Genomic DNA, 23,909 nt, shown 5'->3' on the forward strand with positions numbered 1-23,909 from the left:
ACACACACACCATTAGCTTACATGACAGTAAGCAGGCAAATGTGTGTCCCCTGTCTATATGTTAACAGAATTGCATGAAAAATGGTACAGTTGCTCCTATAGATACACATGATGGTGTGCAGGTACCACACAATGGTACAGTTTAACCCCACCCCATTACAATACCTTGCAGAAACTCATATTAATTATAGCTAGCATATTTCATTAAGTGCCACCATCACCACTGCCACCTCCATCTGACACTGAAGAGCCATACAGCAGCCTTCCTACACATATTTCTCTGACCTTCTTAAACACCTGCCAGTAGCAAGAACAGTCACAGACATAAAATAGAACAAAAAGTTGTCATTTTTTCCACTTACTGTACTGATCAGGGTGATTTTGCCTACGTCCACATCCTATGCATGCAGACCTTCAGGGTTGTGACAATGCAGGGCATCATAACAATGCCTGCATTGTTCCCCCATTCAGTTATTGCCCATGGCTAAGGTCAACAATTCAGTCAGGTCATTCCAAGCATCACCTTTCTGAGAAGTACCATAACAGGGATCCACTAGGCACTCCCTGAAGTGAACATGAAGTAGCTAGATAACACAGGAATCTCTCGTGTTATCTGAAGCATCCACTGCCTGCTACTGAAAAAATAAGTATCATTTTTACTTAGATCTGCGCTTTTTGCATTGTACTTTACTATCTGCTGTTATTTGGAACTTCATTTTACTATACTTTTGCTGTTTCCTGCACTTTTAGCCTAGCCTAGACTTGGTTCAAATTTGCTGGATCCAGTCTATTTTTACAGTTTCTGAGCACTAATCCAGCTTTCCTCCACAAAAGGGGGCCTCTCCCTACACCCCTAGTGAGAGTGGAGTGCAGCTAAGGACCTAACTGAGTAGTGATTGTTGGCCCAGGGCCCAGTGTAGTGTGCTAATATGAATTAGAGTCAGTTTAATTTCATTTACCAGAGATGCACAGACAAGGTTAGCAACAAGCAATCAATCTTCTGTGTTATCTGAAACATCCACTGCCTGCTACTGAAAAATATGTATATTACTTTACTTGATCTGCACTTCTTGTATTGTATTATACTGTGTAATGTTATTTTTAACTGTATTTTACTGTATTTTTGCTGTTTCCCGCACTTTTAGATTAGCATAGACTTGGTTCAGATTTGCTGGACCCAGTCTATTTTTACAGTTTCTGAGCACTAATCCAGCTTTCCTTCACAAAAGAGGGCCTCCCCCTACACCCTATTAAGAATAGAGTGTAGCTAAGGACCTATCTGAGTGGTGGCTGTTGGCCCAGGGCCCAGTGTAGTGTGCAACTATTAGAGTGTTTGAAATCAGTTTAATTTCAGTACTACTTGTTGCCCGCATTAGCGTGGGTTTGTGTGGTGCACACCACTCGCATAACCACACAATACCACACAGTGGAGGATACCATTGCAGTTATAGGCACAAACTCTTAGATACATAATTTTCCCTTAGAAAACTGCTTGTCCTGCATCACAGGTTTTGTGCTGTTGTGCTTCACTGTCCAGTTAGCTACTCAGAAGGGCCTCTGAGGTTCCTCCTAGGGTTGCCACCTTTTCGTGTGGGCTAAAAAGAGGTAAAGGCACCCCCTCGTGTGTCACCACCCATCACCACCCACACACTCCCACCCACCCACCACCCAATTTGTGACATCATGATGACATCACTCGGGGGTGGGACCACCTCTCTTTCATTCCTGCCTAACTGCTTTTGATTTATTTGCTTTTTCTTGTAAAGTAAAAGTAAATAGTAAACTTTACAAGTCTGTTTTAGTTTTTCTGTTTAAAAAAAAAAAAAAAAAATAAAAAAGTACATTCACACACATATTTATACTTGATGCTCTTCACACACTATTTATTGGCATTATTAAATTTTACTGTGTTACTGGTTGGCAATACTGCAACAAGTATTCAATTGTCATGTAAACATTCAAACCAAATGACCAAAAGTATTTATATACACTAAGTAGAAATATATTTTTGATTTTTTGATAACTCCTCTCAGACCCTTACTAACCTACCCTAACCTGTGGTTATCTACTAATATAATATGACTGCCACAACCCTCCTGCTCTGTCACTGTCTCTGTCTACATAAATTATTCATTATTTTATTATTTATTTTATTAATTAAATAATGTTTGTTTGTATTTTGAATCTTTGTATACACTGTATATACTGTCTCCTTTGTCTGTAAATGTGTGTAAATTTGTGTATTCTTATGGCGCACTGCATCCTGGGCTGTTCCTGCAATAAAAATCCAATGGTCAAACTTTGATCAGTGCTATAGTGCCATAAAAAATAAGAAAAAGTCTACAAATTCAAGATATTCATAGCAAGCAATTCAAGAATTCAAGCAAGCACAAAACTAAAGCACAAACTGTAATTTCTCTATTAGTAGTAAAAAGTTTCAGGGAACTGTAAGAGCAGACCACTGCCACAAAAGTTTCATTAAGTTTATAAAAATTAAAAGGACAAGATCAAAAAAGTAAGAAAAAAAGCATAAAAAATTAAGTAATAAATACTGTTTATACCAAGTATGTGCACAATAATGAATAGTAAAATCTTATAGAAAGGAAGAGTACTAAAGGAACACTGACCTGAAAACTATCATTTAGGCCTCAGATCATTTGTGCCTGTGTTTCATTTGTTGTTGGTGAAATAATGCACTTATTTGATATGTACTAATTGATACCTGATTACGATTCATTCTCTTTTTTTAAGTTACTGCCCCTTTAAGTAGCATCTTCTCTTCACGGAACTGCCAGCTTAAAATTTACACTAAATTTAGACGCCAGTAAGCAAGCACGCATGCATGATTCTTGTTAACGCAAGCATGATTCGCTAATACTAAGAAAAAATAGGCTGCTGGCTTCTCAAAGTGCTGGCTGGCTGTGCTGGGCAAGTGGGCATGGGTCCGGCATCGGTGGCACAAAATTGAACAAAACCGGACTACCGGACAATTTTTTTTGACACTGGACAGTTGGTCAAAAAAAAAAAAGACAGTCGGGTCAAAAACCCTAGTTCCTCCACAGGTCTTACCCTTTAAGCCTCTCGCAGTTTAGAATTTTTTCCTATCCCTTAGCCATACCTGGTCCTTCCAGTCTCCTCCCTGTTACTGACTGCAGTACTTCACCTAGCACGATGAATGAACAATTTCCCACCATTTCTTCAGCCAACCTGACTGACATGGGCATGCTGAGGGAATGTAGCAATTGTCTCATGTACACTGACAACCCACTTCTCCTAATTCACACAAATTCAATATGTGAGAGATGCATCTATATTAAGAATCTAGAATCTAGGCTCTCTTGCTCACAAATCAGTATATTAGGTATTAAGCAGGTTGTCAGCTCACACACATCACCTCCTGCACCATCTACACATACAATACCTCAGCCTACATATGCAGAGGTTTTCACTAGAAGCCTACCTAAAGATCAGAGACCTCCCAATCATAAACACACTTTGCTTAATACATTCCCAGCAAAGCACAGTACACATACAAACACAGGCACCAGTGTCTCACCAAATATGTCTCTAAGGCAAAATACAAAATCAAATGTTTTAGTCATAGGTGACTCCAGTGTGAGACACACAGATGTTCCACTCACCAGGCTGGATAAGGAAAATGTCACGGTCAGCTGTCTGTCAGATGCCAGGATCCACCACATCACACATGCACTCAAGTCTCTCAACAACAGGCACAGTTATCACTCTGTCATAGTCCATGTTGGTGTGAATGGCTTAAGACATACCTCAGTGGATTATATGAAGAGAGACATGACTGAGCTCTCTGATTATGTGTCTCAGGAGGGTATATCCCTAGTCTTAAGCAGCATTCTACCTTCACCTAGCCTTATTACAGACAAAAAATTATTGACTTCAACAATTGGCTTAGTTTCTGGTGTAATTCAAAGGGGATCCAGTACCTTTCAGCCTGGGATGATATGGTTGATAGACCACAATGCTTTGCCAGAGATGGTCTCCACCTGTCACCTCTTGGCTTTCAGATACTGGCTAAGGCTCTTGCCTGCCCTATAGTGCCTTTTTTAGGCGATTAGGCAATGTCTCAAAAACAAAATTCCTGATGTAAAAATATCCTCAAAAAACAACCTTAAGGTTATGCTACTAAACGCTAGGAGTCTAAATCCGAAACAGCACTCACTGGAAGCACTCCTCAACTTGGAATTTGGGGACATCTGTGCAGTCACAGAGACCTGGTTCAAGGTCATGGAGAGCACCCCAGCCATACTGAGATATAATGCCTTCCACACATTCAAACCACAAAATCAGTACATCAAAGATAAATAAACCTCTAAAGTGGCTAAATAGAATGATTCCCTAGATTTACTCTATGTGGAAATAACTATAGAAAAGACCCTTCTCCAGGTTATTGTCAGCTATAGATACCCCTCCATAAACCATGGTATCCACACTGCCTACTTGGATCTATTAGAATCACTCAAAATACAATGAAACACCCTGGTTATGGGTGACTTTAACTACCAGTTCATAGAGTGGGTAAATTATATGTGTTCAAATACATCTGCCCAAAGTTTCTTAGATTTTGTTAACACAAATGCCTTGGAGCAGATATATGGCACCCCCACAAGGGGCCCAAACATTCTAGATGGGGTACTCACCAATATGGTAGAACAGTGCACCACCACAAGTTTGCAGCCCTCCCTGGTGAAATCTGATCATAAATCAGTCTCTTTCAAACTAACAATAGCATCAGATCCCCCATCCAGAGAAATTAGGCTAAAACACTTCTCCAAAGCCAACTACAGCCTCCTACAAGAAGTCAAGAGCTTCAACGCTCCTGTCCCCACTGAGGGCAAGGACACCTATATTGGGATATACACCAATGCATTGTATAAACATCTGTACAATTGTATCGACTCAGCTGTTCCTGATATGACCAAAGCAAGATCCTCAAGAAAAAACATGCCTGCTTGATGGACATCCATCATAAACAGGTTATATAATAAGAGGAAGAAATCGCTAAGAGTAAGAAGGAAGGAATGATCTCAGAATTGGAAGCACACCCTTCTCACCTTGAACAAGCAAATAAGACAGCTTGTAAAGTCCTCTAAAGCTAACTATGAATGAATTCATTTCTACATCCAAAACCTTGAAGGAAAAGCCCATATTTGTGGTGAACTGTTAGTGAATGGTACCACATATACTGAACCAGTGGAAATAGCCAACCTGCTAGCAGACAGGTTCAGTGAAAACTTCTCACCCCTGTCCCCAGTACATATACTACAAAACATTCTTACCATCTACTCTCTACTTAGTATCTCTAAAGAACAGGTCTTAACCACTCTCTTCAAGGCCAAAAACACAGCCTCTATGGGATCTGATAGCATCCCAGGCTGCGTTCTTAATTTTTCTCAACAGGAGTTAGCAACACCATTGGGTACTGTTTTCAACCATAGCCTAAGCATATACAGTCAAAATAGGGGACTCCACCTCCACCAGCAGACCCATTACCAGTGGTATTCTACAGGGATTAGTGCTGGGGCCTCTATTGTTTGGAATCTACTTCTCAGAAGTACAGACATAAACAAAAGGTCTGTTGCTGACAGTTTAATGATGACTGCAAACTGGGAGCAGTCAGTGAGTCCCCAAATTATATCAACTTTCTACAAGAAGGACTTATGCAAACCAGTGATTGGTGCCAAAGTCATGATCTTAAACTCAATGCAAAAAAATGCATTATCATCCCCTTTGGCAAAGGTGATGTCCCTGCAGATTACCATATTAATAACAGCACTGTAAGCTCTAAATCAGTGCTGAGAGATTTGGGCACACAGGTTGACAGCAACCTTAATTTTGATCACCATGTCTCTACTGTGGTAAGTAAGGGCTTCTACATTGCTCACCTCATAAGCAAGGGCATAGCTTCCAGAACAAATGAGGTTATAACCCCCCTGTACTCTTCCCTCATCAAGCCAATAATATACTACAATGCTCCCTTTGGTATATACCTAAACAGGCACTGCAGCAACTGGAGAGACCTCAAAAGTTCCTCACAAAGAAAATTCAGTCTTCACCCCGTATTATGTAGACAGACTGAAATCACTGTCACTATACTCTGTATCATATAGACTACTTAGAGGTGACCTGTGCCTTGTGTACAGAACAATCCCTGATCCTGCCTTAATGGAAATGCTGCATATTCGTAAGTCAAATGGTACATGATTCACTTGCTCCAGGGACCTTAACCTAGCATGTGACCTCAACAGGATGTCACTTTAACAAGTAATAAAATGGTAGCCTGTCAGTTATGCTTACAACATGATTTCAAAATCACAAGCAGCACAAGATGTAGCTGAGAAATAGCATGATGCACACACTTGTGCAGCTGCCCCATGCAATCTCACTATCACAAGCTGTTTTAAAGTACAGCTTGTTGTCTATACTCACTTCTATCACATATGTGAGGCAACGCAATAAAAAGATTTACAGACATTCATGCAACCTGCCCTAACATGTCTACATGTTTCACAAACAAGTATACCTTTGCTATGTTTTAGAGCTGTATCACCATTTACCATGCTAGGTAGTTCAGATAGTGGAAGCTATACTGTATATCTGGACAACAAGATTAGGAGAAATAGCTGAACTTTTTGGACATATAGGCAGGTCTAAGGAGGTACACAGTATCCTGAAAGTGTGTTGTAAGCTGTTTTTAATTAACCTTCCTAAGGATGTATACCCTTTAACTGAAATTCATATTATAATGACATAAATGCCACCAAGAGCAGCAATTGCAAATTACACCAGTGTTGGAAACATATTACCAACACACTATGGCTGCAGACTAGCCCACTGTATCTGATGTGGGTACATGTACCACTGAGCAACTTCGTAGAGGAACCTGATGCTGTCATACATCACAGTTAACCCTTGATATGTGAGCATCTCTAAGGAACAAACAGTTGGACTATCCTCCATGAACAATCTGCTGTAACCCACTTCAATATAGAGACTACTGAATTGCATGGCATATGTGAGGACATATAGTCCAAAGAAACAGTACTGACTGGCCTTTTGAGGTCTAATGTTCCACACATCATTTACTTCTCCATCTCCATGTAGAGGAATGCTACTGCCTCCATAACAGCTTACACTGGCAGTGTTGTTCAAGGATAGGGGAAGGATATGAACCAGGGGTGGCCATGTGGAGAGATTAATGCAAGATATACAATCATCACCTTTGCTTTGATGTGTATAACACTCTGCCACCTCTTGTCACAGGTGGCCATCATACGTAGCCCCAGTCTTCACTGTCAAGACACCTCATGAGTGTGCTCCATCCATGTTACAGCCCTGCAATTAGATATCATCCTTGCCAAAAGATTCCCAAGTCCTAGTGCAAAAAAAGCTAGCAATGTTGTGGTCATTTAGTGGCATCCCCACCTCACTGCAGGAGGAAATAGTCTTTGACACAGAGTACAAACCACTCCAATATCTCTGTCTCCTGTGAATGCTTCCCTCACCTAGTGTGGATTGTACACCTGTGCAGATGTTGATGATTTGTATCCCTAGTCACCTGTGCACATTATGACCCTCCAGTGTGGAGTATTAGGGGATGTCTGCTACATACTGCTGCTTGACCATGCATTGTCACTGTGGGCCAGGTGGCACCCTTATTCTTCGGTGTATGGAGCCTATGGCACCCAGTGCCTCAAAGAAGTGGACAGTGTCATAGAAGGCATGCATAGCATCATTTCACTTTTGTAGCATGCTAGGAAATCACATATGCTCCTCCATATGTAGAAGCATTATGTCAAGGAGGCTTTTGAGCATTCTGGAGGTGAAGGCCTCTGAAATACCCAGCATGTCCTCTGTTCTCTGTTGGTCTCTGAAAGTCCTTGTAGAGAACAGAAAATGGTGTATTAGCTTGACCTCCATCAGTATAGGAAGGCCATGCATTTGTATAGGTCCTGTGTGTGGGTAACATGTCAGTCAAGACCTGTATGATGTTCCAGTCTACTCTAAAACAATCAGTTACCTCCTGATCAGTGAAATGTTAGTATTTCACCATGCTAACATTTCCTTTGGCACTAGATATCACATCACACATGCTGGCAGGAAGATACAGTGCTAACAGTTAAAGTACTCTGTTGTATGATCAGCACTGCTACTGCTCGCATTCCTGCTATGTACACACACACACACACACACACACACATATATATATATATATATATATATATATATATATATATATATATATATACATATCCTATTTTTGATGCTCTTTACCATTTTATAGTCAGGCACACATTGTTAAGCAGTTCCCCCATGTACAACTATAAATCCTGATTGTGTTCATCATGCATGTACTCTTCCCAACATGGTGTAATTTGCATCTCATTTTGTGGTCATTTGCATATATCTTCTGATACACATTTATGTTACTTGTACCACAGCACATCATGAGACTATGTCTCTCTGCTAGACTGCTGTATTCTACATGTGGCTGATTCCAAGCCATAACAGAGCTTGTTCTCCCATGAACATATCATTTTCCTTCTATATGTCTCATTTCTTCCTCCAAACATTTGCAAAGGTCCTTTTATGTGCACAGCATCACTGTCAAGTAAACTGTTTACATTTAGGCCTTTTACTGCCAATCATTAGCAGACTGCTGCAGTGACCCCTAACTGGGAAAAAGCCGAAAGACAGGCGACACTCTACATTCTTCCCAGAGCAAAAGGAATGACTTTCTGTACAGTCGAGTTTCATGAGTCAGCCATGTCAGAGCTGACAGTAAGTGAAGTTACCTTTAGTCATGCTCCTGTGTAAAACAGTCCTGACAAAAACATGGACATGTTCCTTCCATTGTTAGTATCTTTGGCCCTTTGATATCACTGTTAAAATCCTTTTGTTGTATTTTTTCTTCCTTCTTTTGAAAAAAATCAAAATCTCCCAGTGTTTTATTCTAAACTTCTTTATATATATATATATATATATATATATATATATATATATATATATATATATATATAGGTCTACTTCACATAATCGAACACCCAAATGTTTGACTTTCATATGGCCGAGACCATATGATCAAACATCTGAATGTTTGAAAAAGCCCACCTGCACCCCCCCCCCCCACTATTTAAATATACCAACTCCGAGATCGCACTACATTGTGGTAAAGGGAAAACTTCCTGTTCCATGCTCTATGGAGATCCCCATTCAGACCGTTTGAGCTTTTAAAAGTTCGATCATATGGTCTCGGCCATATGAAGGTCGAGCTTTTAAAATAATATATATATTATATACATTAATCAGTCTTCAGGCTTGTCCATCTCTTTTAATATCCACAACTATTATCTCTTTTTGTAATTCCCCTTTATAACATAATTTTTCCTGTAAATAAAGGCTCAGCACTTCCTGCTTTACTACTTCTAAATTAAAATATTCTAAAATGTTCTTATTTTTGCACTTAAATGGAATATTCTCCTCCCATTTCATCAAAACGTAATCCATATGCCTTATTTTTTCTTGTTACATTTTTTGTAACTCTTCAAATTTAGTTTTATCACAATTTCTGTAACTCTGTCCTTTACTTATTTTATTGCACTGTCTCTGTACAATTTCTGCTCTTATGCTCCTTTCCCCACAAAATAAATGTCTTACAGTGTTATGGTTGTAACAATCTTTAACTACTCATTGGAAAAAAATGTGGCCAACAAACATGTGGGTAGCTGACTATTTTAAGTGTAAACCCACAGATGTGACTACATATGAATGTTGCTGCATGTGACGTCATTTCAGGATAATCTCACATAAAGGAACGTTCATTTGTGGTAAGAGTTGTTGAATACTGTTTGTTCTGAGCAGGATAGCAATGGTGCAGTCATATAATAAAAAAGCAAATATCAGACCTATAAGATGGAGTGGAAAGGAGCCAAGCAAATTGTGTCTGTGAACCAGACGAAATGAACACAAACCAGGAACACAGAGATGTGTGGAATGAATGTACTTCTGTGGGAATTAATACAATCATACCATCATTAACCACATGCCAAAAATTACTGCAGCTGAAAAGAAAACAAATTGAAAGGGAAAAATGTGAGCACAAACTACACAGTAATTCTTGTAGAAAGTTGTCTGTGGTGTACATCTGGTAAGCCAAGAAAAAAACAAAGCAGCTGGCAATGAGCCTCTTACAATTTTACTCACTTGAGGGTTGCAGGGCAGCAGGCAGCAGCCTCCCTGAATTCATCTACCTTGTTCTGCTCATGCTGGATGACACAAAAGAGATCCAGCCATGAATATACCACACTGTGAATGGAATGTCAGGATATGAGAAACAGATCATGGATACTCCATGTGACAGTTCAATAACACTGGAGGCAGATAAATCTTGGTAGAGTTCCAAGTGTCCTATGTAAGTATCTTACCTCTCACATAGGTATTCTGGAAGAAGTATAGGACAGGGTGGAGACACTGAAGGAAGGTGTCCTGCAGAATTCCCAATCCAGTGTCAAAGAACAAAACCTTATGGTTCTGTCTTCTGTCAACTGGCTGAACTAGTCAATGTGGTTGTGCTGTTTGGCTTTACCTATTGGATGCTGTCCTGAAGAACTTTCATGACTAGATCCATGTTATCTCTGAGACATATGCCACTGCCAACAGCTTTCTCACCCGCAATGCCAGGATAGGGTCAGTGACATATCTTGTAGGCAGATGATTCTGTTCTTGGCACCATAAGGTTTGATTTAAATGGAAGTTATAACTTTTGATGCATTACAGCCCTTGACATGTGCAGAGGGGAAATGGTTATGGATAAACGTAAAATTCCACATAATGCTGATGATGGATATGGAGCTAGCTAAGGACCCAGCTATTTCAAGTATTTTTGCGAGCAGAAGGTCTAATTCATCTTCTGGTTTATGAGACAATAGGGACCTGTTACGAGCACGTATTTCCCTATGTCCCTCATGGCCCCATGCTCAGAGTAAAGTTGTTTGTAGATTCACGCTTGGTGAGAAATGCTTCATCCATCATTAGTATCTTTGGCCCTTTCAAGTTCATTATATTATCCGTTGTTGACAGTACGAACAGCTAGTTGTCCTTAGTGACCTTACAGTTGAAATGCCCACCATACAAAGGGAACGTTAGAGTTAAACACCATTATAGCTGTAATGCTGTTTGGTTGTGCAGAGGCTTTTTCCTCTGAGACCTAGTAATGGTTTGAAGGTAAATAGTCTTCTGCTTTAGTCCCACTATACTGAGTTGTATGACTTTAAAGGGGTCTGAGCTTATAATCACATTCTCCTAGATGGTTCACACTGCCTCTGAGACCCTGCATGCATTTGAGTCCAGTGCATGCAAGTAGTAATGCTCCTGCCTGACGTTATCTGATAAGAGAATGAAGCATGAATACACTTTGCCATCTTTTATAATTTGCTTATAATAGTAGCCTTATATTACAGGGTTTGGCCTTCCTTTCTGGGAGAGGGTGGTGGGGTATCCAATAAACCTACTGAGAATTTTTTTTTTCTGAATAAGGAGTTATAAATATGTTCATTTTAAATGTTCTATGTTGAATGTACTACCACAATGGTATATAATGTGCACATTTTTTTAATGTCTTAATGTTCTATATTTTTGTTTGTATTACCCTGGAGCTTTTTCCCCGGGCCTCCACTGAAAATGGGTCAATGGCCCTGTGGACTTTCCCGTTCAACAAATGTCAATAAATAAATAAATAAATTGAGTTATCAGATTTTACAAAACAGAAATACCAAGAATGTTTAGATTTCACATAGGCTGAGACATTGCACCACAGGCTTTATCACAGTGAGTGAGTAACATGTGCTTCAGTGGAAGAAAGTCAAGCGCTTACTGGAATGAATGGAAGATATAGAGTAGAAGGTACTGGGGTAACAATTATTTATTAGCTAGATGGATCTTTTTGTGTATTTCTTAAAATTCTTTTTGTGTCCCTGCCAACCAACATTAGTCTCTCTCAGATAAATCCAGGACTGTGCATTTCCCCAGGAGTGGGGAGTTGCTGATTTCCCCATGGTGACAGCCAATCAGAGGAAGCGACCATCCAGGCAAGGACAGAAGTTTTTTATGTTTCTCTCCATATTTTGTACCCCTCCCTGCCTTGCTGCTTCAGCTTGCCTAAAAGGAACTAGCTTCACATACACTCAACTAGAGTCTCCCACATTTAAAGGCAGACCCACATTACCCCAAGGCCAGAGAACTCGTTCAATCGCCTTCTTTCCAAAATAAGGCTCAGTTGGCCCTCTATATGGCTTAACTTCAATATACACGTAGAGATTTTTTTTTTACAAATGCATCGCTAATCTTTGTAACAATTTACCAAATTAACTTCTTATCAGTAAATTTAAAACAGCACTCAAAGGTGATTCAAACATTGGTCAAGGTGGACAAACCCATCCAAATTATAAGTGCTCAAATAATATAATTTCAATCTCTGTGCTTCAGAAAAGCAAATTTTCCTTTTCAAACTCACAACAAAATGGAGAAAGAAAAATGCAAATGTATTCCCCCCTTTCTCTCTGTATTGTGTTCTCATTTTTGACTATATAAAATAACATGAGGTGTATGAAACTTACCCTTCCCCACGTATAACATTATTTTTCAGGGGATGTAACTTCATAGTCTAGTGATCACAGGGGTGTACATTCTGAAGAAATCATTGTGTGTTTGTCCTAGACTCAGGCAGGAAACCCTGATGCCACTAAATAGTATATAACAGATTTAGTTAGTTCAACCATATTACTCTCCCTCCTAGTTGTGGTATTAGGATGTTAATTTTTAGTGCAGTGTAATTCTATGGCATGCCAACGATTTATGATGTAACTACTTTTATATTTATACTAAGAGTAAACACTTAAAGACACAAAGGAAGAGCCACCCTGCAGCACCTGTGTTACCACTTTTTCCTGGGTCCATACCTGCACACCTATGTTACCACTTGTTCCTGGGTCCATACCTGCAGGACCCATGTTATCACTTGTTCCTTAGTCCATACCTGCAGCACCTATATTATCACTTGTTCCTAAGTCCATACCCACAGCACCTATATTATCACTTGTTCCTGAGTCCATACCTGAAGTGCCTGTTCCTGAGTCCATACCTGCAGTGCCTATGTTATAACTTGTTCCTGGGTCCATACCTGCACACCTGTGTTACCACTTGTTCCTGAGTGCATACTTGCAGCACCTATATTATCACTTGTTTCTGAGTCCATACCTGCAGTGCCTATGTTATCTCTTGTTCTGGGTCCATACCTGTGGCACCTATGCTATCACTTGTTCCTGGATCTACACCCATCTAGGACCCATGTTAGCACTTGCTCCTGGGTTCACACTGGTAGGGGGGTTTCTGTCCACAGAACATAAAGGTAAATGATCCTGTATGTCTTGAATATGCGCACGTTATTTGGCATTATGCAGATGAACCAAAATACACCAAGAAACCTAATTACCTCTTTGTCTCCTTTATGGCAACTGAGCACAGACTTCCTGTTACTAAACAGACCTTACCAATGCGGTTTGTCACTATACTGCCTTTTGGTTTAGCAGCTACAGCAAACAAACCATTACATTCTATCATACCTCTAAACCTCTTAGTACATAAAATCTGGACAAAGCCAAAAATAATGGGGTGACAAAACCCCAAAAATAAGGGGGTCTATATTTACTTTGCCAAAATTCATTTTCAGCGAACTCCAATTCATTGACCCATATACAGCAAAATTCACTTCCTCGATTCGCTGAATATTCCTTGGGCAAAGATACACAACCTTGCCCTTTTCCCCACTGTACTGCGATCTTGGAATTGTTATATATAGCTGGGGGGTGTGGGGGTAAAGACCCTCCCACTTGGGTGGGTTTGATTTAGTTAGATATGGTCCGTTGAGCTGCGGGCAAGTATTTCATTGCCCTTGGAATATTCAGCGAATCTCGGAAGTGAATTTCACTGAATATGGGTCGATGAATTGGAGTTTGCTGAAAATGAATTTCTGCTAACTAATATATACCCAAATAAGGACAAATTTTAAATATTGCTCTCATAAAGTTGCAAAGTTGCTAGAATAAAAGGTATTGCATTATAATGCATTTTCTGAAGGATATGAAGACTGAAAATCAAATTCCTGTCATTATTTCATGATCAACAGTATGGTTTCATGCCAGGAAAGAGCACTACAGATGCGATGTTTGCTCTGGGAGTGTTGATGGAGAAGTACAGAGAAGGTCAGAAGGAGTTGCATTGTGTCTTTGTGGATTTAGAGAAAGCATATGACAGGGTGCCTCGAGAGGAATTGTGGTATTGTATGAGGAAGTCAGGAGTGTCAGAGAAGTATGTAAGAGTGGTACAGGATATGTACGAGGGTAGTGTGACAGCGGTGAGATCTGCGGTGGGAGTGACGGATGCGTTTAAGGTGGAGGTGGGATTACATCAAGGATCAGCTCTGAGCCCTTTCTTATTTGCAATGGTGACAGACCGGTTGACAGATGAGATCAGACAGGAGTCCTCGTGGACTATGATGTTTGCAGATGACATTGTGATCTGTAGTGAGAGTAGGGAACAGGTAGTGGAGGAGACCCTGGAGAGGTGGAGATATGCTCTAGGAGAAGAGGAATGAAGGTCAGCAGGACTAAGACAGAATATATGTGTGTGAATGAGAGGGAGGATAGAGGAATGGTGAGGATGCAGGGAGTAGAGGTGGTGAAGGTGGATGAGTTTAAGTACTTGGGATCAACAGTTCAGAGTAATGGTGAGTGTGGAAGAGAGGTGAAGAAGAGACTACAGGCAGGATGGAGTGGGTGGAGAAGAGTGTCAGGAGTGATTTGTGACAGACGAGTACCAGTAAGAGTGAAAGGGAAGGTCTACAAGAGGGTAGTGAGACCAGCTATGTTATATGGGTTGGAGACAGTGGCATTGACAAAAAGGCAGGAATCAGAGCTTGATGTGGCAGAGTTGAAGATGTTAAGATTTGCACTGGGTGTGACGAGGATGGACAGGATTAGGAATAAGTATATTAGAGGGTCAGCCCAGGTTGGAAGGTTTGGAGACAAAGCCAGAGAGGCAAGATTACGCTGGTTTGGACATGTGCTGAGGAGGGATGCAGAGTATATTGGGAAAAAGATGCTAAGGATGAAGCTGCCAGGTAACAGGAAAAGAGGGAGGCCTAAGATAAGGTTTATGGATGTGGTGAGAGAGGACATGCAGGTGGTAGGTTTGATAGAGCAAGATGCAGAGGACAGGAAGAAATGGAAACAGTTGATCTGCTGTGGCGACCCCTAACGGGAGCAGCCGAAAGAAGAAGAAGATTTCATAAATTCAGTCCTCACTAATGTGCACAAAAATCCAGAAAACCACAAATTCTATGAGGAATAGACTAAAAACATGAGGCAAAAATACAATCATTCTGCGTAAATCTGCAGAGCTGCGAGGTGTGCATTCTATCAGGATGTATTTTACCTGAATTATTGTACTGCATATTTTTAAAAAATGTCACAGCAACAGATGTTTGTGACACTGTGGCTTGACGTGCTATAACATTAAGAAAACACTAAAACTAGACTCACACATCCAGGAATGGGGCAAGGTTCAATACTGCAGCTCTGCATTGTAATCTAGTCTTAGTGGCCCAACACCCCAGATTTATCAGAAACTATTGCTTGGATTTTGCTTCCTACACCCAAGGTTCATTGAAGTGCTTACTGTGACAGTTAATCTTTGAGGAAGAAAATCTGACAGTTTTTTGACTTCTTGCCAACTCAATACAAAACTGAAGTCCTACTGCCTTGAAGCCAGTTACTTGAGTGTCTTGTAGCTTGGGTGGGCTCAAGCCCAATCAGTATCTGTTCTGAGGTGCCGATTCTGCCCTTCATAACAGCTTGCACCCGAGGCAGCTGTTCCTTCACTAAGCCCTACCTACATTACTGGCTAGCTACTTGGCAATTCAAGTATGTTACCGCTTTCAAACCTGTAAAACTCTTCATGCTCCTATATTTTTGTTTTTTGCAACTGGTAATACAGGGTTCCTATAAGATGACCAAAGACGCATTCTATAGAATGCATCTTGGTCAAACTTAAAACAACAAAAAGGCAAAATAGCGAAGTGGCTTTTAAGCGAATTCTTTCCCAGGGAAAGAATTCGCTTGGCTGCTTCTGTTACTTTGCCGTTTTCGGCACTGTAGTGTGATCTCAGAGTTGGTATATTTAAGTAGGGGGGTGTGGGTGGCAAAGCCCCCCACTTTATGTATTATTTCAATTTTTTTTTCTTTCTTTTTTTTGGAACAGCGATTTTTTTCCCTTCGCTGTTCTGAGCTTTCGAGATTGTAAGCTTTCGCTTACATGGGGTCGATTATTCATCGTTCACTTTTTTAAGCATTCGATGATATAATATAGACCCATAATACATCAGGGTAGCTAAAGCTCCATGAATTACAAAAAAATGCGATTGAGTTTTTCTGATCCTAGACAATATAGTATGTGTTCTCAGAATGGATGACAAGTTCCACCTCTTGTGCTTCACTCTTGAGGTGTATTTCTTGACATTCATTTCTTGAACACATAAATTAGTTATGACTGGAGGTCTCATCATAATCCTCTATATTATATCATATCAACTATAAATCGTATACATTGAAGTGAGTGCTTATATGTCAGCATATATCAGTTCATTGCATTGATGTTATATTGTAGTAATCAAGATGTCACTAGAGGGCAGGAGGATACATAGAGGGCAGCACTGCTTTTATGGGGGCAGTGTGTCATAGCAGAAGGGTAGCAGTATGAAGTAGATGTTAACATTATACAGGGAGAACTACAAAGGCTACATAAAGCAACAAGACAGAGGACAGCTGCAATCAGAGAGCTGAAACTCCTTTGTTAGGAGCTGAAACTCATTTGTTATTTAAATGTCAACTGTTATAATAAATACTTCATACATGTTTCATACATGTTTTTTGTTCCTCCTTTGGAAGTTTTCATATTTTTTTAAATCTTGGATTTTGTCAAGCTAGACTGAATTCCATAGGCAGCTAGTAAGAGATTTGGTTCTGATCCAGGGACTGTATTTCAGACCTAGGAATCTTGTCACTTAAGATATGGGTCAAAGGCAATAAATGCTGGGTAACATTTAGAGATCTTACATCAGTGATTTAAGATCAAAGACTTAAGTAAACTTAAATAGCTAATACACCGTGAACATATTGTACCTTACCAGCGCAGGTTTGATACCCACCACTTCCACGTGTATACAGTGTCACTTAACCACATCAAAATTCCAGGGTTTTCCCTGGAACCAGGAATATTTCTTTTATTAGGCTTACCTCATTAATTCAGACTGAATAAATAAATGAACTATTTTGTTGCTAAGCTTCTCAGAATCCAAACCGGCTCATTGTTTGGATCTGCCAGCTCCATTTTTCATCTGTAGACTAATGCACTTGAATCCTAAAGATCTGGTCTGTAATGGAGCACTGCTGTTGTTACTTTATAACTCTGGCTGAATGGAAGGCACCTATTGTTCCTTGTATCTAGGCTACTATCTCTGCAAATCTGTCTTTGCAGGGTAATAAAACAGGCATGCATATTTCCTCACTATGTATTTTGGTTTGGGGTTATACTGTGAAGTTATAATCAAAGGCCTTATAGTTATAGAATGATATAATCTAACTGCAATTTATTGTATTTCCCTAATTATGAAAAGTAATAATCTTATTCATTGTGCTGTGGAACACAGTGTTTATATTATTTCAAAGGCAGATGCTTCTGTGATCAATTTAGAGCATGTTAATCTCTGTTTTTTTTAAAAACAGGAGGGATAAAGCATTGCAAGTGCTCTGTGGAAGTGGAATGTGTCCAGAAGTTCCTTTAATACTTAACTTTTAGGTGGAAGACATCAGTCAGTTTTCACTTTTCTTGTATTCTGACAATACTGACTGCACACCATACATCACTGTGTGACAAAAGGAAGCAAATCATTTGTCTTGGTGTTACTAAGAAAACAAAAATGAAATCCGATAATGAGGATATATAGAGTTCTGGCTCAGGGTTACTCTTGAGCAAAGACCTCTCAAAGGTTCATAAGTTCTGTAGTATGCTATAGTCTTTGCCTCTGTCTTTCCCTTTTTAACTTTTACCCACTTATTTTCTTTCTCATATTATTAAAATGTTAGTCCTCTGGCTCTTTTGCCTTGTCATTATTTGTCCCACTAGATTTCTGTATTATTTTTAAGATGAAGTCCATTAGTCTTCCAGATTTACAAATGGATAAAAGGCGGTCTGTGTTCTTTGTGTAGCAACAACCAATGCAATATTGTGAGTTAGAGAAAAAAGTTATGTGCTCTTAGAGACCACTTCTGTTACTCAGGGTGCCAATCTTCGCTCTTTGTGGTTTAAGGTAACAAGAGTAGCTGCATGCTGGGCATTGTTGTCTGATTGTATGTCTTTATTTATGTATATGTTTGTTGTTCCTGTATTAATCTAGTTATTTATTTATTTACTTGCTGGTATTTCAATGTTCCAGCAGATGAAACTTTGATTGTTTACCAAAAAGGATGTTTGACAGCTTCAGAACGATGTTATACCACTCATGGCATCCTGCTTCAGATGGAAGTTAGAAAGCCATAAATGTCAGCCCTTCCCCGGCTGTGAGCAAATTGCTACTGCAAGCAAATACTACCTGCTGCATGGGCCTTCCTTGTGTAGTAGCACCAGCAGCATTTCTGTGATGTGCATATGATTAGAGGTTTGACGCTGAAGGAGAAGAAACCAAATTTGATTTTGTGGTTTATTTTATTGATTATGAAATTTGAACTCCTGTTACTGTTGCAATGCAAGTTTCTTCACAATGTTTCCAATCTCTCAAAGCTATAAAACACTTTACACTTCACTTTTTTTTTTCTGTAAAAGGTAATACGTCAAACAGATTAAACTCCATTCACTATGAAGAATTATGATATGGTCTCTATGATAATAACTATTTATTAAAGATTTTCAATACGGCTATGATGAATCACCAACCAAATTTTTCTTCACTTGACTGTTGAGGTGAAGTTGTTGACATCTATGTCTCAAAAACTTAATAAGCTACAACCCATAAATATATATTTAGGTTTACTATCATTATTGCAAAACATTTTCCATTTGCAATAACAAAAATAAACACCAAAACTCAACTCTCCACTACTACGCAATGTCGACCCAAATGATCGACACACTTGAGTCAACATTGTCACCGAAAACATCACATGACAGCCGTATAGGAGCTGATGTAAATCAAACTCCTATACAACAAATCACGTTTTTGCAGGGGGGTATGCAAAAGTGTCTGACTATCCCATACATTTTTCATTTTGTGCACGACATTCTGATTTTCGGCAGCATACGTGCCATCAGAATGCTGTTCGCACAAATGACAGTAAACCATATATGAGATATATATATATATATATATATATATATATATATGAGTGTAAGAATAATCGCAGGTGAGTTTGATCTAAATATAAAACAAAAAACAAATTCACTGGTGGTTACTATTAACTGCCACTAAAGTCATCACAAAAAAGTAATCGCAAATGTAATACAATAGATTATATTTGCAATTATGAAAAATAAAGCAAAAAAACAGCTTTTTATGTAGGGGGCTCTGCCCCCACACCCCTGGACATTAAATATATGAACACCAGGGTCACGCAGACTCAAAAAAGGGCAAAAACTCTTGAATTATGTAATGGTCGATATAATATACTTCGACTCTTACATAATTCCACAAACTGTACCAGTTTGTACCCTTACGTTTGCCAGAACTTTTCCTCACTCATCACCAATACCTACATTCCTCATTCTTTTTCTCAAGGTGATATATGTAATCATCAGCTTCTAGAAGTTGTTTACCTTTTTGTGACAGCAGGGTGGCATATGTTTGACCAATAACACCTGGCACAGTTTCTTCCATTATTAAATCTTAACACTGTCTCTGCCATTTATTTTGCCAAATATTTAAAATTGTCATGGCAAGTAATACTCTGGTTCTGCTTGAAAAAATTATATCTCCTTAAGACATACCCCTTTAAATGATTCTTATAATGTTGTCACATGCTTTGTATATGATGAGTGTTTCTAGGAAGTTTAAATGTTAGGAGCCACACTGTCTAACTATCAACATATTGTTACACTTTATCACTGCATTTACTGATATAGCTATAAGTACAGTCTTCATATCTGGATATACATCAGTGTTGTAAATGAAGAATCGGATGTGGCAGCTAACTTGGTGGTCGACATGCATCGTGTAGCCCAATGTATTACTATGTAAGTTAATTAACTATTTATGCCATTGCAACAACTCATTTTATACTTACCTACTTGCCATACATATCACTTTTGTCTTTTCTTTGTTATAACTGATCACTTATTTGATGTATGGTATATGTTGTACTTTTTATACTTGTTGGATATCCTTCTTACATTACTGTCTGACTGTTACTATGAGAAACATTTTAATTGTTGATGTACCTGCTATTATGCATGTCGTAGTTTCCCCTACTTATACACTGTGTATGCTGTTCATATAGTACTTCTTTATGAGTTAATGAGTTATATGTAGACATTACTGCCTGCGATGCTGGAATACTAGGTCATAATATTGACTGTCTAAATGTCACTCAAATAACATCAAGTACTAAATCTCAACCTGCCTTAGCAGAGATAAGATATATTTTGTGTGGATGCTATTCTGCATGTTCGGAATTTTACACTCTTAGTAATGTGTCCACAGTATCTATGGAATCTAACATGTCATCCACGATATTATATTAGTAAACCCTTTTACATAACTAATTCCTTCTCCTTGTATAAAACATAGGTGGCACAATTGCGTAATAGTTACTAATGGTGTCTTACAGTGTTTGGTTCTCTGCTTCCCTCTTTGCCTGGGGTGACTTTTATGAGGAGTTTGCATTTCTTCTTTGTGTCTGAGTTTTTCTCAGGCTCCCTAGTTTATTTTACAATTCAATTATTACTGGCATGTCTTTGGAATGGTGTTCCTCCAGTTGCTCAATCTGTATGTGTATGTCTGCATGTCTTCTGATAGGTTGGTTCTGAACTTCTCTCCAGGACTGGTTTCATGCCTTGTACCTGTTGTTATTTACAAGGGGCTGTGGCTCTCCTTCTTCTTTCAGCTTTTCCCAGTTAGGGGTTGCCACAGTGGAACAACGGTCCGAGAATGATTGGCAGTGGACTTTTACTGTGTCTAGTTGCCAGCCCGGTACCCAACCTTCCACAGAAGGCACACTCACGCACACACTCACACCTAGGGCCAAATTAGAGATTCACATTCACCTACAGCATGTCTTTGGGATGTGGGAGGAAACCGTAGCACCCGGAGAAAACCCACATGACCACAGGGAGGACATGCAGACTCCGTACAGAAGGCACCCCAGCCGAGAATTGAACCAGAGAACCTGTTGCTGTGAGGCACCAACGCTAACCACTGCACCACCACAGCGGCTCCCCCATTGCTCATATTAGGATAAAACAGGTATCAGAAAATGAACAAATTAATTACAGTTGTCTTTTGCTTTCTTTGATTTCTCTTAACTTAAAGCAAGTCAGATGACTGGCATTAGGCATTAATTAATCCTCATTTGGATTTGAACAGTCATTACATTTGGGGGTAGGTATTGACCATTTTCTGCTATGTATTCTGTATCTTCCAACACCCTAGATGGTATGGCTCTAAGGCTATAACCACTCATTTGTATGAAAATACAGATTAAGGGGCCTAGAGTTGCAGAACTGCTGCTCTTTTAGTTCTGCAGAGTGACACACCATACATACCAATCCAAATGGCCTGCACAGCACTACAGAAAGACATTCACATTTCTTAAGGATTCAGCGTAAAACTTTATCTAGCATATCTGTCATCAGATCTGGACCACAAATTCTAGGAGATTCCACCACCCACATAAAATAAGGTCAGCAATAAGGCATTTATTTCATAACGCAAGATTCCCATTCATAGATTTACCACACTGGCTTGATACTTTCAGAAAGAATAATCAAAACACATATTTTCACAGCAAAGCTTCTCAGGGTGGAGCTGTTAATGGACCTGTTGAACAGGATTGTTTGCTGCAGTATTTTTGGTTGGGGACATGTTAGTGTGCTACTATTTGTAGTACATCTATCTGAAAACCAGAGGATTGTGGGTTCTAGTCTCTCCTTGAAACTGAGATTTTACCAAGATCAATGACACTGACTGCAGATGAGAGATTCACTGTTGTTGGTCTGCACTACCCTTATGATAATATTTTAAACTGAGGGGCTCATCTACCTATCCTAGTGACTGGGCTGCCCTTGTGGGTGTCACGTATCAGCAATACATCTTTAGGTACTATTCACAAGGATTTTTTCAGCATCTTGACTAAGGCTTTCCCTTACAAAATAGTGGTATATACAATTTCCAGACTGCATATAGGTGAAAGAGTACCTACTGGTCCTGGCACCCATTCAGTAACGTTACTTCCACTGTAAGCACTGAATGTGAAAACACCTTTAGTATGTTCTGTATGAAAAGATCTATGAAACTACATTTTTTTCTTATGCTATGTGTGGATAACGGTCCTTTTTCCCCAACAATATCCCATAAGTACTCAGTTGATTGCACTAGTATGAAAATGGTGCTAGTGCTGAAGTTGTTCAGTCTTAGTAAATATTTTGTATGCACTTTAACCTAGACTGTGTAATCCAGAGCCATTTCAGAGTCTGCTGAATCCTGTCCTGACAAATGATTAAACCGCATACAATAATTGTAGCTTTACTTTTATAATCAGACTGCACCATTACATAACATCCGATCTCGTAATATGCATTGTACACAACTTTCTTAAAGTAAGAAGTAGATAGTTCTTAGACCTCATCAAAAAGACAAGATTGTCTACTCCTCATAATTATAACTTTATTCAGAACATAATAATGAATATTTTGAACCATGTAGCCATACAACACCTTCTTTAAAAATAGTGGTGCTTGAAAATCAAAAGCTGTCATGCTATTAGCATCCTCAGCCCTTTCTATAAGCTCTTAGAAATGACTGTACATGTCCAGCTATCTATCATTGGTTATCTCATAGAATGAGGAGGCAGATTAACAGCAGCGCAGCATGGCTTCTGAATAGGACACAGAACACATTCTGCAATTGCAAAATTAGTTGATAGCTTAGCCACAGATCTCAATAACCACATGTAAACTGCAAAATTCTTCTTGAACTTTTCATAAGCTTTCAAACTGAATGATTACAATATTATGTTACCAAAAGTCAAGAGACTGTGCTATTCTACATCAATATCTTTGTTTTCAGATGAAAACAAGCTCTATCCTTACAAGCCACATGGCTTTGCTACTGCTAAAACTTAGGTAACACAAAAGCAGGTCATTCTAAATAAAAAAAAATAATAATCACCCTTTCTTATACAAATGGAAAAAGCACATCATTCACTCCTGATCTGTTATTTAAAGTCATCAAATTTACCTCCAGATCTATAGAGTGTATAGATTGTTGAAAGTACCTGGGAATACTTATTGACTGAGAGCTCACCTTCAAGGAGTACACTGATACTACTGCTGCAAATGTAAACTGTAAATTAGGTACTCTCCACGGCATTATGTCTTTTCTTAACCCTCTTTCAAGAATCAGACTTTACTCCTTCCAAAACTACTAAATGTTACAATGTCTTAGGCAGTCTGCCTACCTACCTACGTATATGAAACACTTATACGTACTTACAACAGAACTGCAATTTTTGGTGAAATTCCCATTGGCTACCCCTCACTGTAGTGCACTTAAATTA

The 23,909-nt window shown here is 39.2% G+C and overlaps 1 protein-coding gene across 1 annotated transcript in view; it reads right to left on the reverse strand.

Annotated features, from left to right (window-relative positions):
* Positions 1–23,909, reverse strand: part of SLC6A4 (solute carrier family 6 member 4) — a 726,628-nt gene that overhangs the window by 500,974 nt on the left and 201,745 nt on the right. The window lies entirely within an intron of this gene.

This window comes from Protopterus annectens, chromosome 13.part0 (genome assembly GCF_019279795.1).
Source record: "Protopterus annectens isolate FY-2018-M chromosome 13.part0, PAN1.0, whole genome shotgun sequence".
NCBI classification, from domain to species: Eukaryota; Metazoa; Chordata; order Ceratodontiformes; family Protopteridae; genus Protopterus; species Protopterus annectens.